The 24,506-nt window shown below is 38.9% G+C and overlaps 1 protein-coding gene across 3 annotated transcripts in view; it reads right to left on the bottom strand.

Annotated features, from left to right (window-relative positions):
* The window catches only part of PTN (pleiotrophin), a 129,457-nt gene extending 107,149 nt beyond the window's left edge, over nt 1–22,308 (bottom strand). Inside the window, exons 1-2 of one of the 3 annotated variants that reach the window (XM_037836083.1) lie at nt 21,843–22,276; nt 13,842–13,923 (exon numbers count right to left, since the gene is read on the bottom strand). The gene's annotated coding sequence lies outside the window, so the exon portion shown is untranslated. Of the gene's footprint in view, nt 1–13,841; nt 13,924–21,842 lie in introns of all 3 variants that reach the window. The other 2 variants (XM_037836084.1, XM_037836082.1) reach the window with 2 other exon arrangements.
* Nucleotides 22,309–24,506: the final 2,198 nt, after the last annotated feature.

Genomic DNA, 24,506 nt, shown 5'->3' with positions numbered 1-24,506 from the left:
AACATATGAACAACCTAGACTGACCAGAGAAGAAATAGAAGACCTCAAACAACCCATCACAAGCAAAGAGATCCAATCAGTCATCAAAAATCTTCCCACAAATAAATGCCCAGGGCCAGATGGCTTCACAGGGGAATTCTACCAAACTTTCCAGAAAGAACTGACACCAATCTTACTCAAACTCTTTCAAAACATTGAAGAAAATGGAACACTGCCTAACTCATTTTATGAAGCTAACATCAATCTAATACCAAAACCAGGCAAAGATGCTACAAAAAAGGAAAACTACCGGCCAATCTCCCTAATGAATATAGATGCAAAAATCCTCAACAAAATACTTGCAAATCGAATCCAAAGACACATTAAAAAAATCATACACCATGACCAAGTGGGGTTCATTCCAGGCATGCAAGGATGGTTCAAGATAAGAAAATCAATCAATGTATTACAACACATTAACAAGTCAAAAGGGAAAAATCAATTGATCATCTCAATAGATGCTGAAAAAGCATTTGACAAAATCCAACATCCGATTTTGATAAAAACACTTCAAAAGGTAGGAATTGAAGGAAACTTCCTCAACATGATAAAGAACATATATGAAAAACCCACAGCCAGCATAGTACTCAATGGTGAGAGACTGAAAGCCTTCCCTCTAAGATCAGGAACAAGACAAGGATGCCCGCTGTCACCACTGTTATTCAACATTGTGCTGGAAGTGCTAGCCAGGGCAATCCGGCAAGACAAAGAAATAAAAGGCATCCAAATTGGAAAAGAAGAAGTAAAACTCTCATTCTTTGCAGATGATATGATCTTATATCTAGAAAACCCTGAGAAATCGACGATACAGCTACTAGAGCTAATAAACAAATTTAGCAAAGTAGCGGGATACAAGATTAATACACATAAGTCAGTAATGTTTCGATATGCTAGAAATGAACAAACTGAAGAGACACTCAAGAAAAAGATACCATTTTCAATAGCAACTAAAAAAATCAAGTACCTAGGAATAAACTTAACCAAAGACGTAAAAGACCTATACAAAGAAAACTACATAACTCTACTAAAAGAAATAGAAGGGGACCTTAAAAGATGGAAAAATATTCCATGTTCATGGATAGAAAGGCTAAATGTCATTAAGATGTCAATTCTACCCAAACTCATCTACAGATTCAATGCAATCCCAATCAAAATTCCAACAACCTACTTTGCAGACTTGGAAAAGCTAGTTAACAAATTTATTTGGAAAAGGAAGATGCCTCGAATTGCTAAAGACACTCTAAAAAAGAAAAACGAAGTGGGAGGACTTACACTCCCTGAGTTTGAAGCTTATTATAAAGCCACAGTTGCCAAAACAGCATGGTACTGGCACAAAGAGAGACATACAGATCAATGGAATCGAATTGAGAATTCAGAGATAGACCCTCAGATCTATGGCCGACTGATCTTTGATAAGGCCCCCAAAGTCACTGAACTGAGTCATAATGGTCTTTTCAACAAATGGGGCTGGGAGAGTTGGATATCCATATCCAAAAGAATGAAAGAGGACCCCTACCTCACCCCTTACACAAAAATTAACTCAAAATGGACCAAAGATCTCAATATAAAAGAAAGTACCATAAAACTCCTAGAAGATAATGTAGGAAAACATCTTCAAGACCTTGTATTAGGCGGCCACTTCCTAGACTTTACACCCAAAGCACAAGCAACAAAAGAGAAAATAGATAAATGGGAACTCCTCAAGCTTAGAAGTTTCTGCACCTCAAAGGAATTTCTCAAGAAGGTAAAGAGGCAGCCAACTCAATGGGAAAAAATTTTTGGAAACCATGTATCTGACAAAAGACTGATATCTTGCACATATAAAGAAATCCTACTACTCAAGGACAATAGTACAGACAGCCCAATTATAAAATGGGCAAAAGATATGAAAAGGCAGTTCTCTGAAGAGGAAATACAAATGGCCAAGAAACACATGAAAAAATGTTCAGCTTCACTAGCTATTAGAGAGATGCAAATTAAGACCACAATGAGATACCATCTAACACCGGTTAGAATGGCTGCCATTAAACAAACAGGAAACTACAAATGCTGGAGGGGATGTGGAGAAATTGGAACTCTTATTCATTGTTGGTGGGACTGTGTAATGGTTCAGCCACTCTGGAAGTCAGTCTGGCAGTTCCTTAGAAAACTAGATACAGAGTTACCATTCGATCCAGCGATTGCACTTCTCGGTATTTACCCAGAAGGTCGGAAAGCAGTGACACGAACAGATATCTGCACGCCAATGTTCATAGCAGCATTATTCACAATTGCCAAGAGATGGAAACAACCCAAATGTCCTTCAACAGATGAGTGGATAAATAAAATGTGGTATATACACACGATGGAATACTACGCGGCAGTAAGAAGGAACGATCTCGTGAAACATATGACAACATGGATGAACCTTGAAGACATAATGCTGAGCGAAATAAGCCAGGCACAAAAAGAGAAATATTATATGCTATCACTAATGTGAACTTTGAAAAATGTAAAACAAATGGTTTATAATGTAGAATGCAGGGGAACTAGCAATAGAGAGCAATTAAGGAAGGGGGAACAATAATCCAAGAAGAACAGATAAGCTATTTAACGTTCTGGGGATGCCCAGGAATGACTATGGTCTGTTAATTTCTGATGGATATAGTAGGAACAAGTTCACAGAAATGTTGCTATATTAGGTAACTTTCTTGGGGTAAAGTAGGAACATGTTGGAAGTTAAGCAGTTATCTTAGGTTAGTTGTCTTTTTCTTACTCCCTTGTTATGGTCTCTTTGAAATGTTCTTTTATTGTATGTTTGTTTTCTTTTTAACTTTTTTTTCATACAGTTGATTTAAAAAAGAAGGGAAAGTTAAAAAAAAAAAAAAGAAAGAAAAACAAGGAAAAAAAAAAAGATGTAGTGCCCCCTTGAGGAGCCTGTGGAGAATGCAGGGGTATTTGCCTACCCCACCTCGATGGTTGCTAACATGACCACAGCCATAAGGGACTGGTGGTTTGATGGGTTGAGCCCTCTACCATAAGTTTTACCCTTGGGAAGACGGTTGCTGCAAAGGAGAGGCTAGGCCTCCCTATGGTTGTGCCTAAGAGCCTCCTCCCGAATGCCTCTTTGTTGCTCAGATGTGGCCCTCTCTCTCTGGCTAAGCCAACTTGAAAGGTGAAATCACTGCCCTCCCCCCTACGTGGGATCAGACACCCAGGGGAGTGAATCTCCCTGGCAACGTGGAATATGACTCCCGGGGAGGAATGTAGATCCGGCATCGTGGGACGGAGAACATCTTCTTGACCAAAAGGGGGATGTGAAAGGAAATGAAATAAGCTTCAGTGGCAGAGAGAATCCAAAAGGAGCCGAGAGGTCACTCTGGTGGGCACTCTTACGCACACTTTAGACAACCCTTTTTAGGTTCCAAAGAATTGGGGTAGCTGGTGGTGGATACCTGAAACTATCAAACTACAACCCAGAACCCATGAATCTCGAAGACAGTTGTATAAAAATGTAGCTTATGAGGGGTGACAATGGGATTGGGAAAGCCATAAGGACCACACTCCACTTTGTCTAGTTTATGGATGGATGAGTAGAAAAATAAGGGAAGGAAACAAACAGAAAAAGGTAACCAGTGTTCTTTTTTACTTCAATTGTTCTTTTTCACTCTAATTATTATTCTTGTTATTTTTGTGTGTGTGCTAATGAAGGTGTCAGGGATTGATTTAGGTGATGAATGTACAACTATGTAATGGTACTGTAAACAATCGAAAGTACGATTTGTTTTGTATGACTGCGTGGTATGTGAATATATCTCAATAAAATGAAGATAAAAAAAAAATTTATTCACACTCAAACTGTGCAAAGCAAAAACTGCCTATAATCAGAAAATTTCATTTCTCTACCAAACTTTCATACGACCTCTGCATACTTTGAACGTATGGAAGAAGCTATTTTAAAGACGTAGACAATTGGGTTGTAACCCTTGGAAGTAATGTATTAAAAACATAGAGAGTTTATAGCTTTCCTTGATGTCTTTCACTGAGAAGCAGACAGCAGTACATCTTTAGTCATACTATAAGTTTTGGAAAATATAAATGCTTACATATTTGCATTTACCAGCCAGGATCAGAAATGCTTAAACTAGTGGTTCTTAAGTTTTGTCCTCTATTACAGTCCCCTGGAGGGTTTATCAAAACAGATTGCTAGCCCCCACCCCTACAGTTCTGATTTGGTAGGTTTTGGGGTGGTACCTGAGAATTTGCATTTCTAACAAATTTCCAGGTAAAGCTGGTTCTGCAAGTATAGGAACCACATTTCGAGAACAACTAGCTTAAACACAATCTTAAAGGTATTCCGTGAGAAGAGGGGAAACTGTCAGGAGACTAAAATCTGGCAAAAGCATCGATGTTGAATCAAAGAACCTAAAGGAAGCTTAGAGATCTTTTAGTCTAGGTCCCTTATTTTACAGGAAAGGAAAGAATGCCTGAAAAATGGAAGTGATTTAATTGAAATATATTGTTAGCCAGTGATAGTCTGGTCTAGAACCTAGAATCTATTTCCAAGCATTTCTGGAAGACTGCTAAGGTTGTAATAGGCCCGATTTTCAACAGATACATGCTAAATATATTACACACACACTGGGAGAAAAGTTCTCAAACTTACTGTATATGAAATTAGTCCTAGGGCTTTATTAAAAATTAACATTCTAAACCCTGACCTAAAGATTCTGGTTTAACACGTGGAGGACGTGAAACTTTTAAACAGCATCCCCACCAGATTCTAATGCAAATAGAACAAATTTTAAGAAACAATGGTTTAGAATTGTATATGCCATTGTTGTATGCCACAGAATCTATACACAGGAGAGAAAAGAATGCCGAATTCTCTGTGAATTGTTTTACAAAATACTTTCACAGTTTATGATAATTCCCGAATAATCTGACAAGGTGGATGAAGTAACTATCAATCTTCCTTCATCTAGTAATCTTGGACCAGACTCCTCCATTCTCAGAGTCTCCTTTTCCTCATCTGTATTAAAAGTTACAGAATTGTTGTGAGGATAACATAAGATATGTGAAAGTAATTTGCAAATAATAAAATGCATGCATGTTACTCAACCTCCTTATAGATAAACCTAAACAGAGTACAATTTTTTAAAAATATCATGTGGGTCAGATGCAGATAAAAGAATCTTAAATTGCATTGTAATAGCATCATCTTGATAAAAGCAGAGGAACCAGAAGTAGCAAAACCTTGGTAAATCACAAGGATTTCGGCCTCACAAGCCCTAAATTACCTGAACCCATACTTGCTGACTAAACTTAATCTGAAACATTATCAAATAAAATCTATATCTGGAGGCAAACAGTTTTCTTAGAAAATATCTTGCCCAATCTGCGTCCCCAGGACATTTCCTGCCTCTTCTGACTCAAAATTGAACTGGGGATTGGAAACCAGACAATTTTGATGCCCTGAGATTTCTTTTCTTTTAGCAAGGCTGAAAAAATAATTTTCAGGAGGAAAAATGAGAAGATTCATTTAGCCTCAAATCTGCCCTCACTGTGAAGGAGTTGGATTTAAAAATATATATAGAAGGAAGGAAGCGTCTTCACATCCCAGCAGGGCATGTCCAAGGGGAGGTGCTGACTGTGGACAGTTGAAGAAAAAACCATGTTACAAAATACCCTCCCAGGACTAGGAGCCCTTCCAACAAAGAGCATAAGAGACAGTTTCTCCCTTTGAGGGCCCAGCACTTTGTTTTTCTCCACATAGTTTAATCAATATTTATTGAACCATAACAATCTGGCTTTCACTGTCACTCTGGTGTTAAGTTTCATGAATAACTACATTTTCCACTGGTTGCAGAAGTAATGACTCTCTCTCTATATATAGACACACACACATATATATATATATACACACACATATATATACTGGCAGAAGATCACTCCTTTGAGCATAGGAAAATGAGCAGTTTCAGAGAAAGAACAGGAATCCCCGGGTGGGTGAATCAGTGCTCATCTAAAATGTGGTTACTCAGATTACAGAAGGTTCTGGTAGGCCAACTGGCCTCTTTTGGAAGATGTGGCCTCAAACCATCCCATGTGCATGTTAAATGTCTACACTGATTATAGAGTATTCATGAAAGCTGACACACCCAAGGATCTCTTAAAATAAGGAGCACAGTGATAAAAATATTTTGCAGAAAATAAAATTCACTTGGTCTTATCTTAGTCTAGTGAAAGTATGTTACAAGAGCTCCTGGGAAGGAAGGTAGAGTAATGAGTCTTGGAAATTACAGTTTAGATGGGAGCCTGGTCACCACTGACCAACTGTTACAAGCCTGAGGCTAATTCTCATTTAAATGGCCACATCAGACCTTGAGGATGCCCATAAAGTTCATACAGACCTGAGAAGCCTACATCCAGCTCATACCCAATTCTGGGAATAATTCCATCTCTCCACAATTCCTTCAGGCCTGGACACATGGAACATTCATCTTTTCCCCCAAAATCAGCTCTTCCTCTAGATTCCCCCTTTCTATCAATGGCATTAGAATTGTTCCAAATATATCAACTTGAACATCTCCTTTTCCACTCACACCGTATATATCCATCTTCCATCATAATGTCTGAACTCCAGATCCTTTCATTTTCCCTCATAATGTCCCCAGAAATGGATCCCTCCTAACGATCTACTTACATCAAGGCATTAACAATATATTCATGCATTCATTTGTTGTTGTGCAAAGCACTGGGCTAAGAGCTTCATGGTTAAGTAGGGGGAGAGTATCCTTTAGTAACTTTTAGATGCCACAGAATGAAGTTTGTATCCACACTGTTGCCTCCACCTAGAACTCTCCTTTCTCCCTTATCTTCTTCAGTCTTTAAAGGCAGATCAAGAGACATTCCCTCTCTCCTGGAAGTGTACCTTGAATCCACCCCTTGTTGCATGAAGCAACTCTCCTAAAGCTTTCAGAAGTGCTTATCTGGGCCATTGCACAGACAGTGCCCTGATTTAACTCTTCATATGTCTGCCCCTCAACCAGATTGTGCCATCTGAGGACAAGGACTGTGTTGTATTCATCTCGGTATCCCCTGTACGTAACACAGAGCCTGGCATGTTGTGTTCATTGCGTATTTTTGAATGAATGAATGAATTAATTAATAACAAGCTATAAAAGAAAAACCATAGAACATTGTGGAACAGAAAATGAAGCAAGTATTTGTTTTAACTAGGGGAATAAAGGCTATTTAATTGGAGGAGATGGTATTTGAGCAAAGTGTTAAAGTGTGAACAGGATTTCCAGAAACTAAAAAGACCAAGGTCTTGGGGCAAGGAGTGATACATAGAGAATAACTTCTTAAAAATTATCTGATTCTCTCCACCTCTAATCTGCTTCTTCTCTAAAAATAATCTTTCTTATGCCCTACTTTTTATGAGGTTTTTTTTTTTTTTCCTTCCCTGCTTGATTCCTTTCTATCTAATAAGATAAGCAAGTTAGCCTGTAATTCGAGGGTCTTGATATTATTTCCCAACATTCCTTTCTCATCCTAACTTCCACCCTCTGGACACTCACTCTCTGTGCAAGTCAAGCCCATCTGCTCTCTGTCCCCCAAAACATGTCTTGCTTTTTGTCATTTCTTTGGCTTTCCTTATTCTCCATCCTTTACCTGGAATGCTTTTCCCCTGTCTTCCTGCCATGAACTACCATCCTGTCCTTGAAAAATTCCACCCTCTTCATGCTGCCTTCCTTTTACACTCTAGCCCAGAATGTCTTCCTCCTCTGAACAACGTGACTGAACGACTCTTTGATAATTTAATCATATGCTATAAGTCTGCTTTGGTCCCCTTAAGAGGACCTAAATAAGGCACCTACAGGATAGGATAATGGCATGTTTCTTATTGTAACATGCACAGTGTCTCAAAAAATTTTCTGGGGATTAAAAATCCAGTACTCTTCTAAGGCTATATGAAGGCTTTTTACTTGGGGACAGACACTTTGTTATTTAGCTACTAGAGGTTGAGAGGTGCTTCGAATGAATATAAAATTTAATTTGGTAAGACTAAATACAAATTCTATTATCAGTTTGGTCAAGAAGTCACTGACTTTGTCTATATTACAAAATAAAAACTTCCTGTTTCATCAACAGAATTACAATTGTAGATTTTTGCCTCTTCCATGCAGCCAAATTAATGCCTTTTTTAAACTGGGAAACAGCCCTTGAGATTGGTAACCATTTTGTCCAATATCTTGGACTTGTGGGGCTCCCTCATGCTTTCCAGCCTTCCAGAATTTGCCTCTAAGTAAACCACATCACTTCCATTCTCAAAACTCAGTAGTAGAAGACATCTAGAGGGATAGAGGTTCAGCATATCACATAAAGGAGTGACCTCATCACAAAGAACAGGTTGCAGAGCATGGGGAATCCATCACCCACCCTTTTCCAGCCCATCCACTGTTGGATGTCCAAGTTTGACCATGAATGCTTTCCAATGGGTGACTACAGCAAGACTTTTTTTTCTCATCCTTTGGCCCCTGTTGTATGTTCAGCTGCACTGGAGCTAGCTGCTAATCAAAGCCAGAGACTCTCATACACAAACAAACACGGCATTGCGGACCCCCCCAGGGCTGGAACACAGCAGTCCCAGCAAACAATTTAGTCAGGTGATAGCAGGGTGGGGGAACAGACAGAGCATCTACTAGACACCCTCCTGTCTACATACCAAACCCCTCACCCTTCTTAGCACTTGGGAGTTGAGCCAGCCAAATTGATGCTTGAGAAAACAATAGAGAATTAAACAATATACAATAGTAATCAAAGAAGTCTAGTCTAATGACAGGATTCTTTGTCCAAGAGAGTGTATTCTAATGATTGTAATGAGATAAAAATAAATTACAGAGAGTACAAGAACATATTCTTATTCATTGGCTAAGGGGAAGAGAGGAATATGAACCAAAATGTCTTCAAATACTCATAGAACTGGGGAATGGAGGCAGAAGAGCACAGTTTAAGAGCTTCGTGTATATACATATATTTGGGCTACAATCCCAGTTCCATCTCTTACCAACTCATGGCATTCTGAAATTTAGCTCCCTCATTTTTAAATTGGGAGCATTTAACTTGGCACTAAACGTAAAGTTCTTAGTACTGTGCCCACCAAATAGAAAACACTCAATAAGTATTTTCTATTATTAATTTTGTTGAATTGTATTCAAAAGAAAAGGAGAAGAATTAATAGGAAAACAAATCAAATCTCCGGCTCCTAGAAGTAGCTGGCAGTAAGGGCAAAGGCTCTTCTGTGGCCTTGGCAGTTACTAGGTACAGCGCCTCAGACGCGCTGGTAGATCCTCAACTTTGACTTATTGCTATGGGTCTGCAGCAAGGGAAGCTAGACGCCAAAGGCCAGCATAAAGGCTAGATACAAGATGTCTTCATACAGTCACAGGAGGCTGAGCTCTGGGTATCCGAGCACTGGTAAAGGAAATACCCTCTGAATATGAAGGACAGAGCAGAAGGAGGAAGCTGAAGACACCAAAGAAAACAATTTTTGGTCAGGGGCAGTTGGCTAACATTAAAACCTACTGGGTTGGCAGAGGGCCAGGCTGGAGGCTGGGAGTAGGGTGAGTATAAATTAGGTAAAAGATTATTCCGAGTCTATTTAACAATAAACATGTATTGAACCTACTATGTGTCCATGGCTACGTTAGGTAGTGGTAAAGTGAAAGAGGAATTAGATAAAACCAGCCAGCAGCGTAGTAGAAACAATGAGGTTCAGGCCACAAGACCAACAGCCTCTGAAACTCAGGATCAATGCAGTTATTTCCTTAAATATAAAAGCCCCACAATCTAAGAAGATTTAGCAATTGAAGTATCTTCATATGGACACCTACAAATGGAAGTAATGCCAGTGAGATGCTATCTTGAGGGATATATTATAAGATGTGTAGATTTGTTTCAGGAAACAGTCAATATTTCTTCTCCTTTCTAGTGTGTATCCTAAATGCTCCTAAGTTTTACATGCTGTTCCTCATTGGGTATCCTCTTGTCCTCATTTGAGTAAAAGTCATTATTTATCTGATAAACCACAGGGTCATCACTTCTCCATTTCCACCATGTGAGAAAATTATGCTACTTTCTCCTTAAGCCTTACTGAGTGGTCTGCATTTAACAATCGTTATTTCTCACCTCTTTCCATCCAGAGGTTCTTGGCTTCTCTGCAGGTCTGAAAGATACTCCAATCTCAATGCAGCATTATGAAGTATAATAAATACACATATTTGAACATTCTCAAGGGACAAAGTGAGATGTTGCTTAAATGCCACCAAGAATGGAGATAAGCAATCCCATGTCACATTAGATGAGCCAACAAAATCCACTTCCTTTTGAGGAAAAGAGCGTCTGATATAGGCCCACCTTCCCCACTGAAGAAACATTAAAAGCACCAGAAGAACTGGAGTCACACTTTCTCCTATTCTGCACGTGCTTCCAATTGTTGTTAAGCAAGTTCTAATGGACCTACTTACATCTTGCATTGGACCTGGAAATCAGAATAGGGAAGGGGAGATTTGAGATGGAAAGAAAACAAGGGAATATTGTTTCTTCTTCAAAATAAACTTGGATATTTTAATAGAAAAGCCAAAGCCTAAACTTATTCTGAATTTAAACAGAATTTTAGTTTTACACACACGTTACAGCTAGCAAATGACAGTTAAGGCAGAAAACTGTTCAGGAAGCTCTCCTGCATGTGCACAGCGAAACCCTGGGCCTGAAAGAACACTGTTGTGCTCCAGCCCATGAAAGGAGCCTCTCACTCTCCTCCCCTCAACAACCCCCAACCAAGAACAGGAGGACGTAAGAGGAAACAATAGGTTAGAGGGTAAGCAGCCCTTCAGAAGAATTGACTACAGGAACCAGATTGTCCAACCCCAGGCCCTGCTCTTGAGATTGCTCAGGTCCTCTTTGAGGCAGGAACTCTTCACTGGAACAGTTGATTTTGCTTTGTCTTCAAACACTTCCTTTAAGAAGAACAAGGAGGGGACAGGGTTGCTACACAGAGCTGGCTTGCTTCATAGGATTATTGTGCCAAGAGGCATATGGAGCCCAGGAGATTTAGAAAGCAAACAAGCAAATCCACCCTAGAGAAATCTCCTAACAAACACCACCACAGCCAGACGGGCTCAAAGGACGGATGGTATTTGCCCATGGTGGGAGAAACCACAACACTATCTAATAGAATTTTCCGTAAAGTCTGAAATCCCGCTCTACTAGCATTGGGCTTCTGTCTGTCAGATTCCTGGATTTTTTTCCTAAGTCCACTTCTATTATTTTTTTCTTCTTGGTCCTGCTGGCTTTGAAGTTAAGGGTTCTCATTTAAACCTCTCTCAGAATCACAAAAGAAAATCATTGGGTGAGACCCCAGAAACCCACAGTTAGCATGCTTTTAAGAAATGTGAGTTCATTAAAGACACACTGGTAGAAAATCCTCCTCTACCCACTTATTCCTGCTGACTTGCTTTTGATCTACATCTCCAAAACAAAATTCATTGATGACAGCCTTGAAGTATGTCGACAAACCCCCAGATATCATATATTATAAGGCAGATTTAGTGATCCCTAAAACATCAAACTAAAACTGTTTAAAAGGGCTAAAAATCATTTCAGGCTAATGTTGGTGGGAATCTCAGTACTGGCAGAGATGCATAGATGATAAAAGCATTTACTTTCACCCCATCTCTGCAATCAGGAATGCGATTGTCAAACGCAAATTTTATCTGACTCACTTTCAACTAGAGCCAATTTTACACTAGTTATCTCAAATACTAACAAAGCAAATAACTCCAAAGGGTGCCAAGCCCGAGGGTGACCTGCATCAAAGAGATTTGCTGCTCCTGCAGTTTACCCACCTGCAGTGCATCAGGCTCACACCCCTGAGGCCCAGAGCAGTTCTGAGGTTTCCCCGGCTCTTGGGACCAGCTGAGAAGTTAGGCTGGACCTAGGCATGACCAGGCAGCCGTGGTTTGCCTGGAGAGACTTACCCCCAGCTATCTACCTGGAAGGACCCTCACGTAACAATGGAAAACACTGTTTACTCAGCCTTGACCTTTAATTGACACATGCTAGAACACACAGGATTATTTGTTCCCATCTAAACAGCTACATCCTTCAGTAAAACAAAGATATTTTGTTTATTTGTAATTTTCTGTTTCCAGCTTTTTAATGAGAGATTATTCCATTAACGGATGTAGCATTTTCTTCTGATTCAAATTTACCCATATCCAGCCAAATAAATTGACTTATCATCTTAATTGTTCCATTTGGTGGGAACAAATGCACATGTTAACATGTATCCAGCTATTAAAAATATAGCATGCATCAATTATAATGTTCATTTAGAAAAGCAAGACATAAATTATGCATACAACTATTTCAAAACAGTTATATATTTTTTAAAAAACCTGTCAAATATATCAGCATGTTAACAGTGGTGTCTATTTTGAGGAGGATTATGAGAAAATTTTTTCCTTCTTTATAATTTTATAAAATATGAATATCTTATACCATAAGCACATATTTTTCTAGAATTGGAAAAATGTGTTTCTTCAGGCATCTATCAGTGTTTTACCAATAACAACCTTAATCATTAAAAAATTGTTTTCCGTATTTTTCACATGGTTAAAATTAATCAACCTTTTCACAAGCTTGACATGCGTTGAGCTATAATTGACATTTTGCATAACACATATTGTCAGACATTAAATTCAACAGGGAAGGTTATATTGTATACAAGAAAAGAGAATGGGAAGGAAGGCATTGTTGTATGGTGTCTAAGATTTAAGTACCTACACTTATTAAAAATAATCTAATAAACTACCTGCTTTTCTTCCTATGGCAGCTTTGGACTTCCTCACTGGAACTGCTTATACCACAACTAAAGAAATGTATTGCACACAAACACACAAAAGGCAAGGTTTGTTTGTTTGGTAAATGGTTTTTGAAGACCTAAACTGACCCTTGCTTCAGATTTTCAAAAAGCTATCACGTATCTTTTTAAGGCAGAGAACCAGCTTCTGGCTTACCATGAATACCCTCTCTTCAGTTGACTTGCTCAGTGGCAACCCCAGATGTTCTTACACTCACAAATGAAGTCCACTAGATGTTAAAATCTCAGAAATGATTCCGCTGTTGGGAGCAAGTTCTGTATGGTCTCCATTTGTTTTAGCCTGAGTGAATATTTTCTCTGTTACCTGAGACTGTTACCAAGATACATTCCTTGTTGGTTAAATCTGGACTCTGAGACAAAAAGCTCTGGCTCCTCTCTGGGCAGCCCATTGTCTTTGAGGAAATCACATGGACTGATGATACCTGCTCTACTTTCACTGCAGTATGGAAGGAAGCAATAGAATATGTTAAAAACCCTAAAGAAGAGAATATTCTTACACTTAGAAATTATATTACATTATGTGCTCTTCATATTAAAATCGGCATTTCCTACACACTTTTTCACTAGCTTTTAAGACAAATTAGAAGGCAACATTTGAACCAATCATAACCCCTCCAGGGAAAGACTCCAGCAGAAGTGCAGATGAAGAGGTAAGGAGTCTTTTATTCTTAAGAGGGTTTCAACTAAGTCTACAGCAAATCAGGTGATGCCTGCAAATTTCTTCCAAAAATAACCAAACACTGTAAATATTATTTGGACATGAAAATATACACATAAGCAGCTTTTGCATTTAAGTAAGAAGGGTTCTTACCAGCAATTCTCATAATTTCGATTCAGCAGTAGATAGTATGATTGGAGAATTCTTATCACTCACCTGCTCACTCAGGTTTGTTGAATTAAAGTATAGTAGCTGGCTGCTGAAAATGAGGTCTGTAGGCCAGAAGCACTGCTGCCACCTGGGAGGTTTTAGAAATGCAGACTCTCAGAGTAAACCTGAGATGACTCAATCAGAACCTGCATTTTAGCAAGAACCCCAGGGGATTTGTATGTAGTTAAAAGTTGAGAAGCATTGCTATAGGGTAAACAAAGTATTGCTAGCTAATTCTGAAGACCCAAACATAGAGAGAATACTCATTTGAAAATTTTGTTAGGTATTCTTTAAGATACCTGAGAAAGAACTTTACCATAATATTTTGTAAAAGAATTCATAACCATTTTAGTTTAGCTTTATTTAAGATCATCTTCTGGCTTTCCTTCCTATGACTCAGACTTCCTTTTCTTCTTTCCTGTCACACATCTTTCCTCCTACTCACTTCATCAGGTCAAACTTAACTTCCGACATCTTAGGTAATCTCTAAGCGTCCTAAGAAAATGACAATGACAACAGCAGAACTGGGGAAAGAGAAGCCCAGAACTTACCTCACTGACTTTATTAGAAAATGTTTAATATAACAGTTTACAGTTTATAAATGTTGCATTATCACATTTATCTTTGCCATCAACCTGTGAGGTGGACAAGGCACTCATCATCTCTATTTTACAGCTGAAAACCCCGAGGTTCCAGGAGATACAGTGACATACTCGGCCTCCCATAGTGAACAAAGGTTGCAGACGTGATGAAACGCCAGTTTCTGAACCCAAACTTTGACTCTCTCCTCCCTGTACTTCCCCCATAGCAGCAGGAGGAGTAGAGAGGACTTCGTTATGGGCATCACCAACTTCAAAAATAACATGGCTGCAGAGACCGGTCCCCACGGAGTTGGGAGTCCCTGGTATGCAAAAGGTTCTCCTAGAATTTATGGGAAACATCAAGGCCTAAAAGTCTGATTTGGGGACCTCCATGTCCAAATACCACAGGTCTTGATCATAATCACGTTCTGTCCATTTCTTTTCAGAAGAGGTGAGCTCTGAATCAGCATTTAAAGGAAAGGGAGAGAATGACTTGAGGACGGCACTTTAAAGCCGTGAGTTTCACATAAATTTCTGTTTGTATGTTTGTTTTAAAGTACAACTGGGGCACAAGAAATAAAAGCAGCAGGGAAGGAGGCAGGGGGTAGGGGGGCAGGGTTCGTCTGGTGCCGCATCACCATCATCTTCCTTTTCACCATCTTTACCCAACACTCCCAGCAATCAGATTCTATGTTCAGTACTTCACATCTGTTTTCTCAACTAATGTTTATGTCTATCCTAGGAAGTATTAGTATTAAATAGTAGTAGTAGTAGTAAGGAACTTGAAGTAAGAAAGACCACGACTTTTTTTTTACTCATGGTTACACAGCTAGTAAGAAGTGCACCTGTGGTATATACCTCTGTTAATTTGACTGTGGAGTTCAAAGATTGGACCATTAGCACTGACATTTCTAATGGAACACCTGCATCTAGAATCACCCGTCCTATGTCCAGGTTCCTTGACTCTACTCCAGACCTCTCAAATCAGAGTCTCTACAGTGGGCCCTGGGCATCTGGATGCTGAGTTGTGACTCTAGTCATTTTGATAAACACTGAAGACAGGGAAACACTGCCCAAGGCAAGGTTATTTGGCCTCTCATTGTATATATATTGATGTTAAGGTTTGATGTGTGAGACAACTGGGAGATGAAATCAATTTATTAGCAAAAGAAAAATGGCATTATATTATTAAGAGGAAAAAACCCAAACTGGGAATTTTAAGACCTTTGTTTTAATACCTGTATGGCATTAAATGGAGCCATCTTAACATCTCCAAGCCTCGATTTTTGCATCAATTTAATTTAAAAAATCCTGCTCAGCATACTTCATTAGAGTTGTTATGAAAATATGATGGGAAAATAAACATGAAGAATTATGAAAAGAGGCCTGACCACCTCACTGGAAAATAATGAAAATAATGCTCATGATCAGTCTTGTAGCTTTGAATAATATGGTTTTACAAAGAAGAGGAAGGGATTAGCATTCTCAAGGTAGCTGCCAGTCAGAGATCATAAAAGGTTGGGGCCTTAAAATGAACGAGGTAGAGTATGATTAAGAAGATGCTCAAAAACAATCCACTAGCAGGGCTATGTGGCCTTTGGAATATAGGACATAAGCAGAGGAGAGATGGAGAGGCTTCTTCTAGAGAGTCAAGCTTGAGAATGGGGGTTCTTGGGTTTAAACAAGAAACTGGCAAATGATCAAGGATACTGGATCATGAGGGGCAGAAAGAATGATATTCAGGGTCATTTGTTTATTTTTTCTCCCACAGCAGACAGTTGTTGGGCATCTGTAATAGTCCTATGTTAGATATTCCAAGGTTCTTGAGATGAACAAGAAGAAATCTCTGCCTTCATGGAGTATGTAGAAGGGGTAGAGCTGGTGTTAATGGTGAGTAATAACGAGATAAAAAATGTGTTGCTCTAGTCTTGACACTGTGCTGGAAAAGGAGGAACTGAAGCTGCTGAAAGGGGTAATGGAGAGGCTTAGAAGCAAAGAGGAGGGGGTGTTATAGTTCCACCTACAGGGAAACCATCCCTTGGCACCTTCAATCTCTGATCATTTACAATTTTACCCAAATGCCACAGCTAAAGTTGAAGGACGTGCTTTTTTACCCCTCACATCTATATGTTTATTAAAGGACAGTGGTCTCATATCTAGTACACATTTCCCTGAAAAGAACATCTAGGGTGAGGTATCATGCCTTTAAAATTACATTTATTCTAAATAACTCAGACTGAATTCTTAAGATGTCACTTCCAATCATTTCTTTCTACTGTATTATGCGGCAAGTATGAAATGAAAACATGTAAGAATTGAGAGTTCTGTCTCATCTCCAGAATAAACTACATCAAGTGACAAAAAGACAGTGATGCTTTTGAAATAAATATTGAATACCACCTCCTATGATTAGTTCATTGTAATCTCCACTTTCCCATAGCTCACAGCAATGAGATGTCTTTGTTTCTTGAAACTCTTGGTACAAAAATCTTGTATGTGCATACCTTCCTCCAACTTGTGTTGTAGTAGTTTGTCCTTTAATCTTATTACTCAACATACATTGAGTAGATATTAAGCTGCTTGAAAGTATATTTATTTATCTTGGCATCCCCTATCATACTACCTCACATATAGTCAGGCAGTCAATATCTATAGAAAGTCTGCAGAGATAAGAATAACAAGAAGTCCTTTACTTCAAATAAAATAGGATTTTGCTCACATCATTGCCTTCAGTATTCATTCAAAAAAAAAAAAAGAAAATTGAAAATGTGAGACTAAAGCTCAGTAGAGAGAGTGGAGAGATTTGAGAGTTTTCCAAACGAAAGTTGGAGTTCAAGATGAAGGAAGTTTCATGATCAATATGGATACAAATATAGAGAGACAGACAGACAGAGACAGAGTCAGAAAACTGAAGTCAGTCACTTTGGAAATGAAGGTCCACATTTGGAGACTGAGAAAAACGCAAAAAAAAGGGGGGGGGGGTGAGGAGAAGGAGTGGCAAAAAGATGGGGAAAAAAAACTAGGATAATTACATGTCAGAGGTTAGAAAAGATAATCATAAGAAGGTGGTGTTAGCAGACAATGCTGCTGTATGGTAAAGAAAAGGAAGAATTGCAAAAAGTTATTGGTTTGATGAGGTGACATGACTTTTAAAGCATTATTTCCAGAGACTGATGAAGATAGAATGGATTTTAATTGTTTGGGATCTATTTAATATTAATTTTTTTGAATAAAAGATTTCACAAATTAGCACCATTTACCAAACACAAAGTAATTGGCATTGTATAATTGTGAGCCCCTGTGTTTTAGTTCTTAAATATGCTGTACTTCCCAGCACAGCAGTGGACATCCAGAAGACACACAATAAATATTGTTAAATTAATTGGACATAGCAGGAAGAAAAATTGCATTGTTAAGTAGGAACTGGAAGGATATAAGGGAGATGAATAACCTGTCTGTGCCCCTTCATTCAAGTTGGGTAACTGAGGGGAGAATGAAGTCAACATTAATACAGTGATGAAGATGTATAATGACCTTAGCCAAGTTCTCAGTCAAAAAAGGAAAAATATAGTTGAGTCAATAGAGAGTGCATTGGCCTCAAAAACAGATTTGAGTGGACCAGCTTAGAAAAACGTCAAAAGCAAAGTCCAACCCTCCATTCATTCCAAGATATGGGGAAACCTTTCTGAAACATTTGTATATAAATGGATATGAATACCATCATACATTTGGGGAAGCAATTGGGCAAGAGGTCAAAGGACTTGTTGGATGAGAAATACTGGCCAATGGATTAATAAGAAGGACGCTAGAGGAAGGAGAACTATAAGTGTAAAAGTTGAAAGAAGTGGAAGCAAAGATTAGAAGCACCGAATACTATCTGTGTTTTTAATTGATGTTTTGGTTTTTACAAACAGCAGTTCTTAGAATTAAGAGCTCGAACGTCAGTTCCTATGACTCACTTCTTTCAAGATTAATATATTCAGCAATGAATTTTTTTTGCTATATATGGAGTTTAGGAATCTAAGAATTTTGTTTTTAAGAAAGTCATTATGATCGTCTGTCTTTGAAATGTCACTTTATCTAAACCTATTGTGAAAAAGTGGCTCAAAAAATAAAGCTTGCTAGAAGAAATTAAATTTTATTTCTCAATTATCTCAAGCATGAACAATCCACTGTATTCTTTGCCTACCCTTAAGAAATAGGGATTAGAAGTGAATGTGATCTATGTAATCAAACCCACAATATTAACACAATTAATAAACCCCTGTGATGATGATTTAGTGCAGCTACCCTTTGAAACCAGAGTACCTTTAACTTCATAGTTACTAAATACTAAAATAGAAAAAAATTGTTTTATATGATAATCTAGAGAGATTGTGATGACATCATGGAAATTGTGCCACATATAAAACTAGCATGAAACAGATGGAAAAATGGCCCAGCGAGTGGAAATCTGAATTAACCATAAATATCAAGAAACAAGAACAACTTTCAAAGGTGATGCTATAGCCCAAATTCCCTTCAAGTCAGTTGACTCTGGATGGAATAAAAGAAGGCCCAGTTCAAAAAAAGAAGGTCTGAATATTATTTTACTCCCAGGAAATTACATGGCATTGTGCCAAGGGGAGACCAAAGCACTTCTAAGTAATCATGAGAACAGCGGCAGAGGAGAAAAACTTCCTCAGCCTTCTGGAGAAGGCCCACACGACATCACAATCAAAGCAATGGGGACAAGGAAGTTGGAGAGCTGAGGCCTTGGTACCCTGGTCTGGTGCTCTGCAGCCAACCAGACCTTAAACTAGGTTGAGGTGCCCTCTGACCATCCAGAAATAGAACCCATTTGGTTTTAGATCACCCAGAATGGTCTCAATTTGGGCATTATCTTCAGGAGAAAGGGCAAAGACAACTCCCCTTATTGTCATGTCACCATAAGAAAAAGAACTGGAATTTATATTTTAAATTCTGACCTCTGGTCCTCAATCAGTTACTCTTAATTTATTACAACCATTTGAACAAACTGGTGAACTTCAGTTTCCTGGAAAAATCTGAATAGTAACAAAAACATCAGAGCAGGAATTTATGTGAGAATGGAATTTAAATGAAAAAGCAAGAGTATCAGCAAAAGGAGAGAGCTATTGAAACTTAAAATATTTAATTTCTAAAGATAATTTCATTCATGGAAATGATTAAAATATTTGGGGACCTTATTTCTGTCAAGTTATTTCCAAGGATCAGGTTTTCGGAAAATTCAAATCACGCCACTGGCATTACTGGTGTGAAAAAACATATATATATATCCATTTTTAAACATCCGTAATTTACAAGGATCCTGCTACATGCTGCTTTACATGAAGATGAAATAAGGTACATGAAAACTTCCAATAAATTAATAAATCCAAATCTCATGGAAAGAGGTCTAAGAAACCACACAATTATACTATATATTATACAATAAATTTTATATATAATATTTCTATATATTCATTATATTATTCAGATTGTCTAAATACCTCACTTTAAGGTCAGCTAATAAAAAGTCATGTGATAACAGTAGTTCATTTCCACTGCTGAAAAAATAATGCATTTGTATCCCAAGCACACAGCTGGAACACAGTACCTAATGCAGTTACATTCTGGTTTTAGGTGAGTATCCTTCATAGAGACCTTTCACTAAATCAGGAAAAAGAAAGTGCTAAAGGGGATTTGTGAACAGTGGAAAAGGAAAGATCATCTTCCAAGCAGTTAAAGAACAATGAGAGACCTTAAAGCACAAAAGTTTCCAGAAGAATAGCATTAGTTGTTTTAATTTTTTTTAAAAAAATTCTCATCTTCTTATTTAAATGAGAAAGTACAACTACTGATATTCTGAGATAACTCATGCCAAAGGGCGGGAAAGGAAAAATCACGTCCACTCTATATTACTTCAAATTAATTGGATTATAAAAGTTTTTAATGATTTTTGTCTTTAAAGAGCATAATTTGATTAAAAAGGAACATACTGAAGGGGAAAAATAAAAGCTTTATTATCTATGTTATGAAACTTCTCTTTTGTTTCACTCCAATCCCCTTTTAATACTTCTACATATCAACACATCCTCAGATGATCAAGGCGCAAAAATGGGTTGTGCTGTTTCATCAATTCCACATCTGCCCTGGGTCATGAAATTGTTTCATTATGTTATTAATTCAAAAGTGCTCCTTGGTAGTTCCTGAATCTCCTCCTCTGCCCTTCCCTCCAACACACACACACACACACACACACACACACACACACTCACATACACACACACTCACATACACACACATCTTTCTCAAGCTCCTAAAGCAAAATGTCTAGATAGCCCTTCAAATGAGAGACGCTGAAAGGGTAGAACTTTGCCCTCACATTATCCACTCTCTCCCCCATTTTTCTCCCTGATTCCACTCCCCTGTTCTCAAGGTATCCTCAAACTTACAAAGCAGCTGTTAACAGAGACAGGGGTGAATGAACAATAGAATGTATAAAAACTCTGTGTGTGTGTGTGTGTGTGTGTGTGTGGTGTTAAGAAGAAAGGGATATGTATGTTTGTGTGAGTGTGTTAAGAAGAGAGGAAGTTCTCTATTGGGTATTTAAGTAGGGAAGGGGTTCGATACATTTCTCTATTTAAAATAATTTTTTGGCTTATTAGAAGCATCAACTCTGATAGAAGCTATAAGTATCTGGCAAATGAGGAATAAATATATCCTAGCTCCATGTGGATGAAATAAAAAAGTTCAAGTGTCTGTGCAAGGCAGTTATTTAAATTAGCATTCAAATGAGTGATGGGATTCAAGGTGTCGCTTTTAAACGTAGGCCTTACCCATTTCTAGCACCCTCCCTGGACTGGCAGAAAGAGCAAAAAGTGCCAGCTGCTCTGCGAAAGATGCTCAATTCAGCTGGCTCTGGGAGGAACAAGCCCCACACCTTACCTAGAAGTGCCAGCTAAGAGTCATCAGCTGGCAAGCCCCAAGGGCAATCAGAAGCAGAGAATGACGAAAAACGAGACTGTCTGCTCAAAGTGCTTAAGTCTCCTGTTTCTCTACCCAGCCACACACACACCTACTAAAGCACCAGTTTTGCAAAGAGCCAAGAAGCATCCCTGCTGCCCACCCCAGCCTGTTGTCCAGCTGCTAGCAGCAGTACTGTGCAAATGAATGTGCAACATTACAAAAGCTTCATTCTTTCCGCTCATCTAAATGCACCCTAACTATCCTGACTTGATTCCCCCGAAAATGCTTGTTTGCGTCTGCATCAAGTCAGTTTAGAGAGCAGTCTTAGCAGCAAAGAAGCCAGGTAGCTTCTCTCCCGCCTACGATCATAATCTGGCGGCTCAGAAAAGTGGGCAGGGGGCGAAGGGGAACTGGACTCCAGACCCCACGGGAAAATCGCGCATTCCCTTTCACTTACTTTGAGTTGCAAATGTCCTCTCCCGCGCTCAGGCTGCCTTTGTTGGAAAGGGCGAGGTTTTCTGCTCCCGGAGTCCAGGTACAGCTGCTGCTGCCGCCGCGGCTGCTGCTCTCACTTGCTTCTGGATTAATGACTCACACTGGTCTCTTTTTCTCCCTCTCCCCACTTTGGATCTTCCTAGGCTCTGGGATTCCCTTGGCGGGATTTTTGGACTGGAAGGCGGGGAACCTGATCCTGCCTTTGACTCAAATACGCCCTGACAGGGAGTGAGCGGAAAGGAAATGGAGAATGGGAGGGAGAAGAGGGCCGGCAGAGAGGACGCGGGCTGGGCTGTGCAGGGCTGTGCTGGGCTGGGCTAGGGGGAGAGCGCTGTTGGAGAGCTGATTGGGAAGCTTATTAAAAGCAAAATACTCCAGGGGCAGTCTCTCCCCACAGGAGCAAGAAAACGGATTTGAAGGAAGAGGTGATGAGATGTAACATTGTTTTTGCTTTGTTTTCTTTTGTTAGCAGAGAGACTGAGCTCAGTATTTCTTTTCCAAACTTTGGGCATTATCTATTCTTTGGACGGGTATATACCCCAGATTATAGAGTAGGATGTCTAAAGTGTAAAATTGATGGCATTTCAAGTTGCAATTTTGGCCTCATTTAAAAAAAAAAAATGATGTTTAGAATGAAAAAGCAGTCTTCAAATCCCAGCTTCTCATTTCTTGTACCTCCAAACTCCCTTCCTACACACAAGTCCTAGTTTCTCAGCTGTCAGCCCCATCCACATTTTTCACCCACCTGCAAGTCACAAATATGCAAAGTGTTTTTTTGCACTTGTCACAAAGAATGGCAGATGTCTGAAAGTTTCCAATTAAGTGTCACTTTCCTTTAGGGGACTCATTCTCTTTTTGAATTGCTCGGTGCCTTTATTGACCTATTTCAGGACATGCCTTTGACACCCAGACTTCAGCGATTAATCAATGTAGCTCAAGCTCTGGGGTTTGACTAACTCAGAGGCTGGATTTCATGGCTCTCTGGAATTTCCTTTTTGTTCAGTTGAAGAAAGATGCTAAGGTAATAAATCTAGGATTGTTTTAGTGATCCATAGGTGAATGTGATACAAGTGAGATTAAAGTATTGTGTAAAATGCTTAAGAAGTATAAAACAAATTTACCCATTCTCAAAAGTAAAAAAGAGGCAGTATTTCTGCCACTCATCAGTTGTTGCTTCCTGCTTCTTGCCTTGCTCTTTTTACATCCTTTCAGTTTATCGTTTGATGGTTTACATCCCAAATGTGGTTAAAAAATATCTTTCCATTTCACATAAATCTGAGGTTACATCTTCTCAATTCAATTTCACAAATATTTATTATGCACCTTATATAACTCTGAAAGTAAACATGTATTTAGGACCATCCCTAAATCCCCCAAATTAGAAGAATTGTTTTGTAGCAAGTAGCTTTTAGGGACTCCTGGCTTTTTATGTCAACTGCTGTCCAGATGAGTACCTCATAGAGGAGCTGCCTGGGTAGAGTTTTTAATAAGTAAATAAATGAAGTGTTTTGTTTTTTGTTTTTTTAAGACAGGGGTCAGGAATTCACTTGCACATCTCCAGTCTATATCTATAACCAGTTTCTCTAAATACACACTTGATATTGTTAATTTCCTGTGTCAACTTGTCTGAGTTAAGGTGTCCAGTTGCTTTGTCAAGCAAACACTGGCCTGATTATTACTGTGAAGGTATTTAACAGATGGATTTGCATATATGGTCAGTTGATTGCACCTACCTCTGACTGCATCTACAATCAACAAAAAGATTGCTCTCAGTAATGAGGGGGAAGGCAGGTTCCCTCATCCAATCTGTTGAAGGTCTTAAAAGCCAGAACTGAGATTTCAGAAGTCAGAAAGAATTTCTGCCTCTACTTCAGCTGGCAGCTTTACTAGGGAATTCAACTTCACATTCATTGGAGTTTCCAACTTGCAGCCTGAACTGTGAAATTCAGACTTTCCAACCCCATAGTTGCATGAGCCAATTCCTATAATAAGTTGATTCTGTTTCTCTGGAGAACACTCACTAATACACACCTCACCTCATCTTCAAATGAAATAAATAAGGAACTAACTGCTTTCTTCTACACACAGTCTTCAGGTTGCCTGTTTCCCTTTTGTGATTCCATTTTCCCAAGGAAGCAAGCAGTGTTTGCTGTAATCTGTTTTCATCCATATAAATTGTGGAGGAATCACATTGTTATTCTTTATTATAATTTTTTCCAGGCCCTTTACTGAAAGGGACTTCTCAACATTTACTATCACTCCATAGGGTAGAGCTTCCAGGCCATTAAACAGAGGAGTGTCCATTTTCTTTTTCTTCTTAAACTTTATCTGAGCATCTACAAAGGTAGTCTTTGCTACCAGGTGAACAATGCTGGCTTTATTGTGGTGTTCCCTATAGGGTTGATTAAGTAAGTGTGAGATTCCCATTCTTTCTGCTCAGTTATACATCAAATATACCTCTATTCAAACAGGTATCACGAAAATTATTAAAATCATTGGTTTTCACCTGGAATGTTTGCCCTCCAGGGGACATTTGGAAGATGATGGAGACATTTTTTGGTTCTCACAACTTAGCGTGGCGGTGCTACGGGTACCCAGTGTGTATAGGCTAGAGGTGCTGCCAAAT

Source organism: Choloepus didactylus, chromosome 5 (assembly GCF_015220235.1).
Source record: "Choloepus didactylus isolate mChoDid1 chromosome 5, mChoDid1.pri, whole genome shotgun sequence".
In the NCBI taxonomy this organism is placed as follows: Eukaryota; Metazoa; Chordata; class Mammalia; order Pilosa; family Megalonychidae; genus Choloepus; species Choloepus didactylus.
Note: the sequence above shows the minus strand (reverse complement) of the source record. Positions and strands in the feature narration are given on the sequence as shown.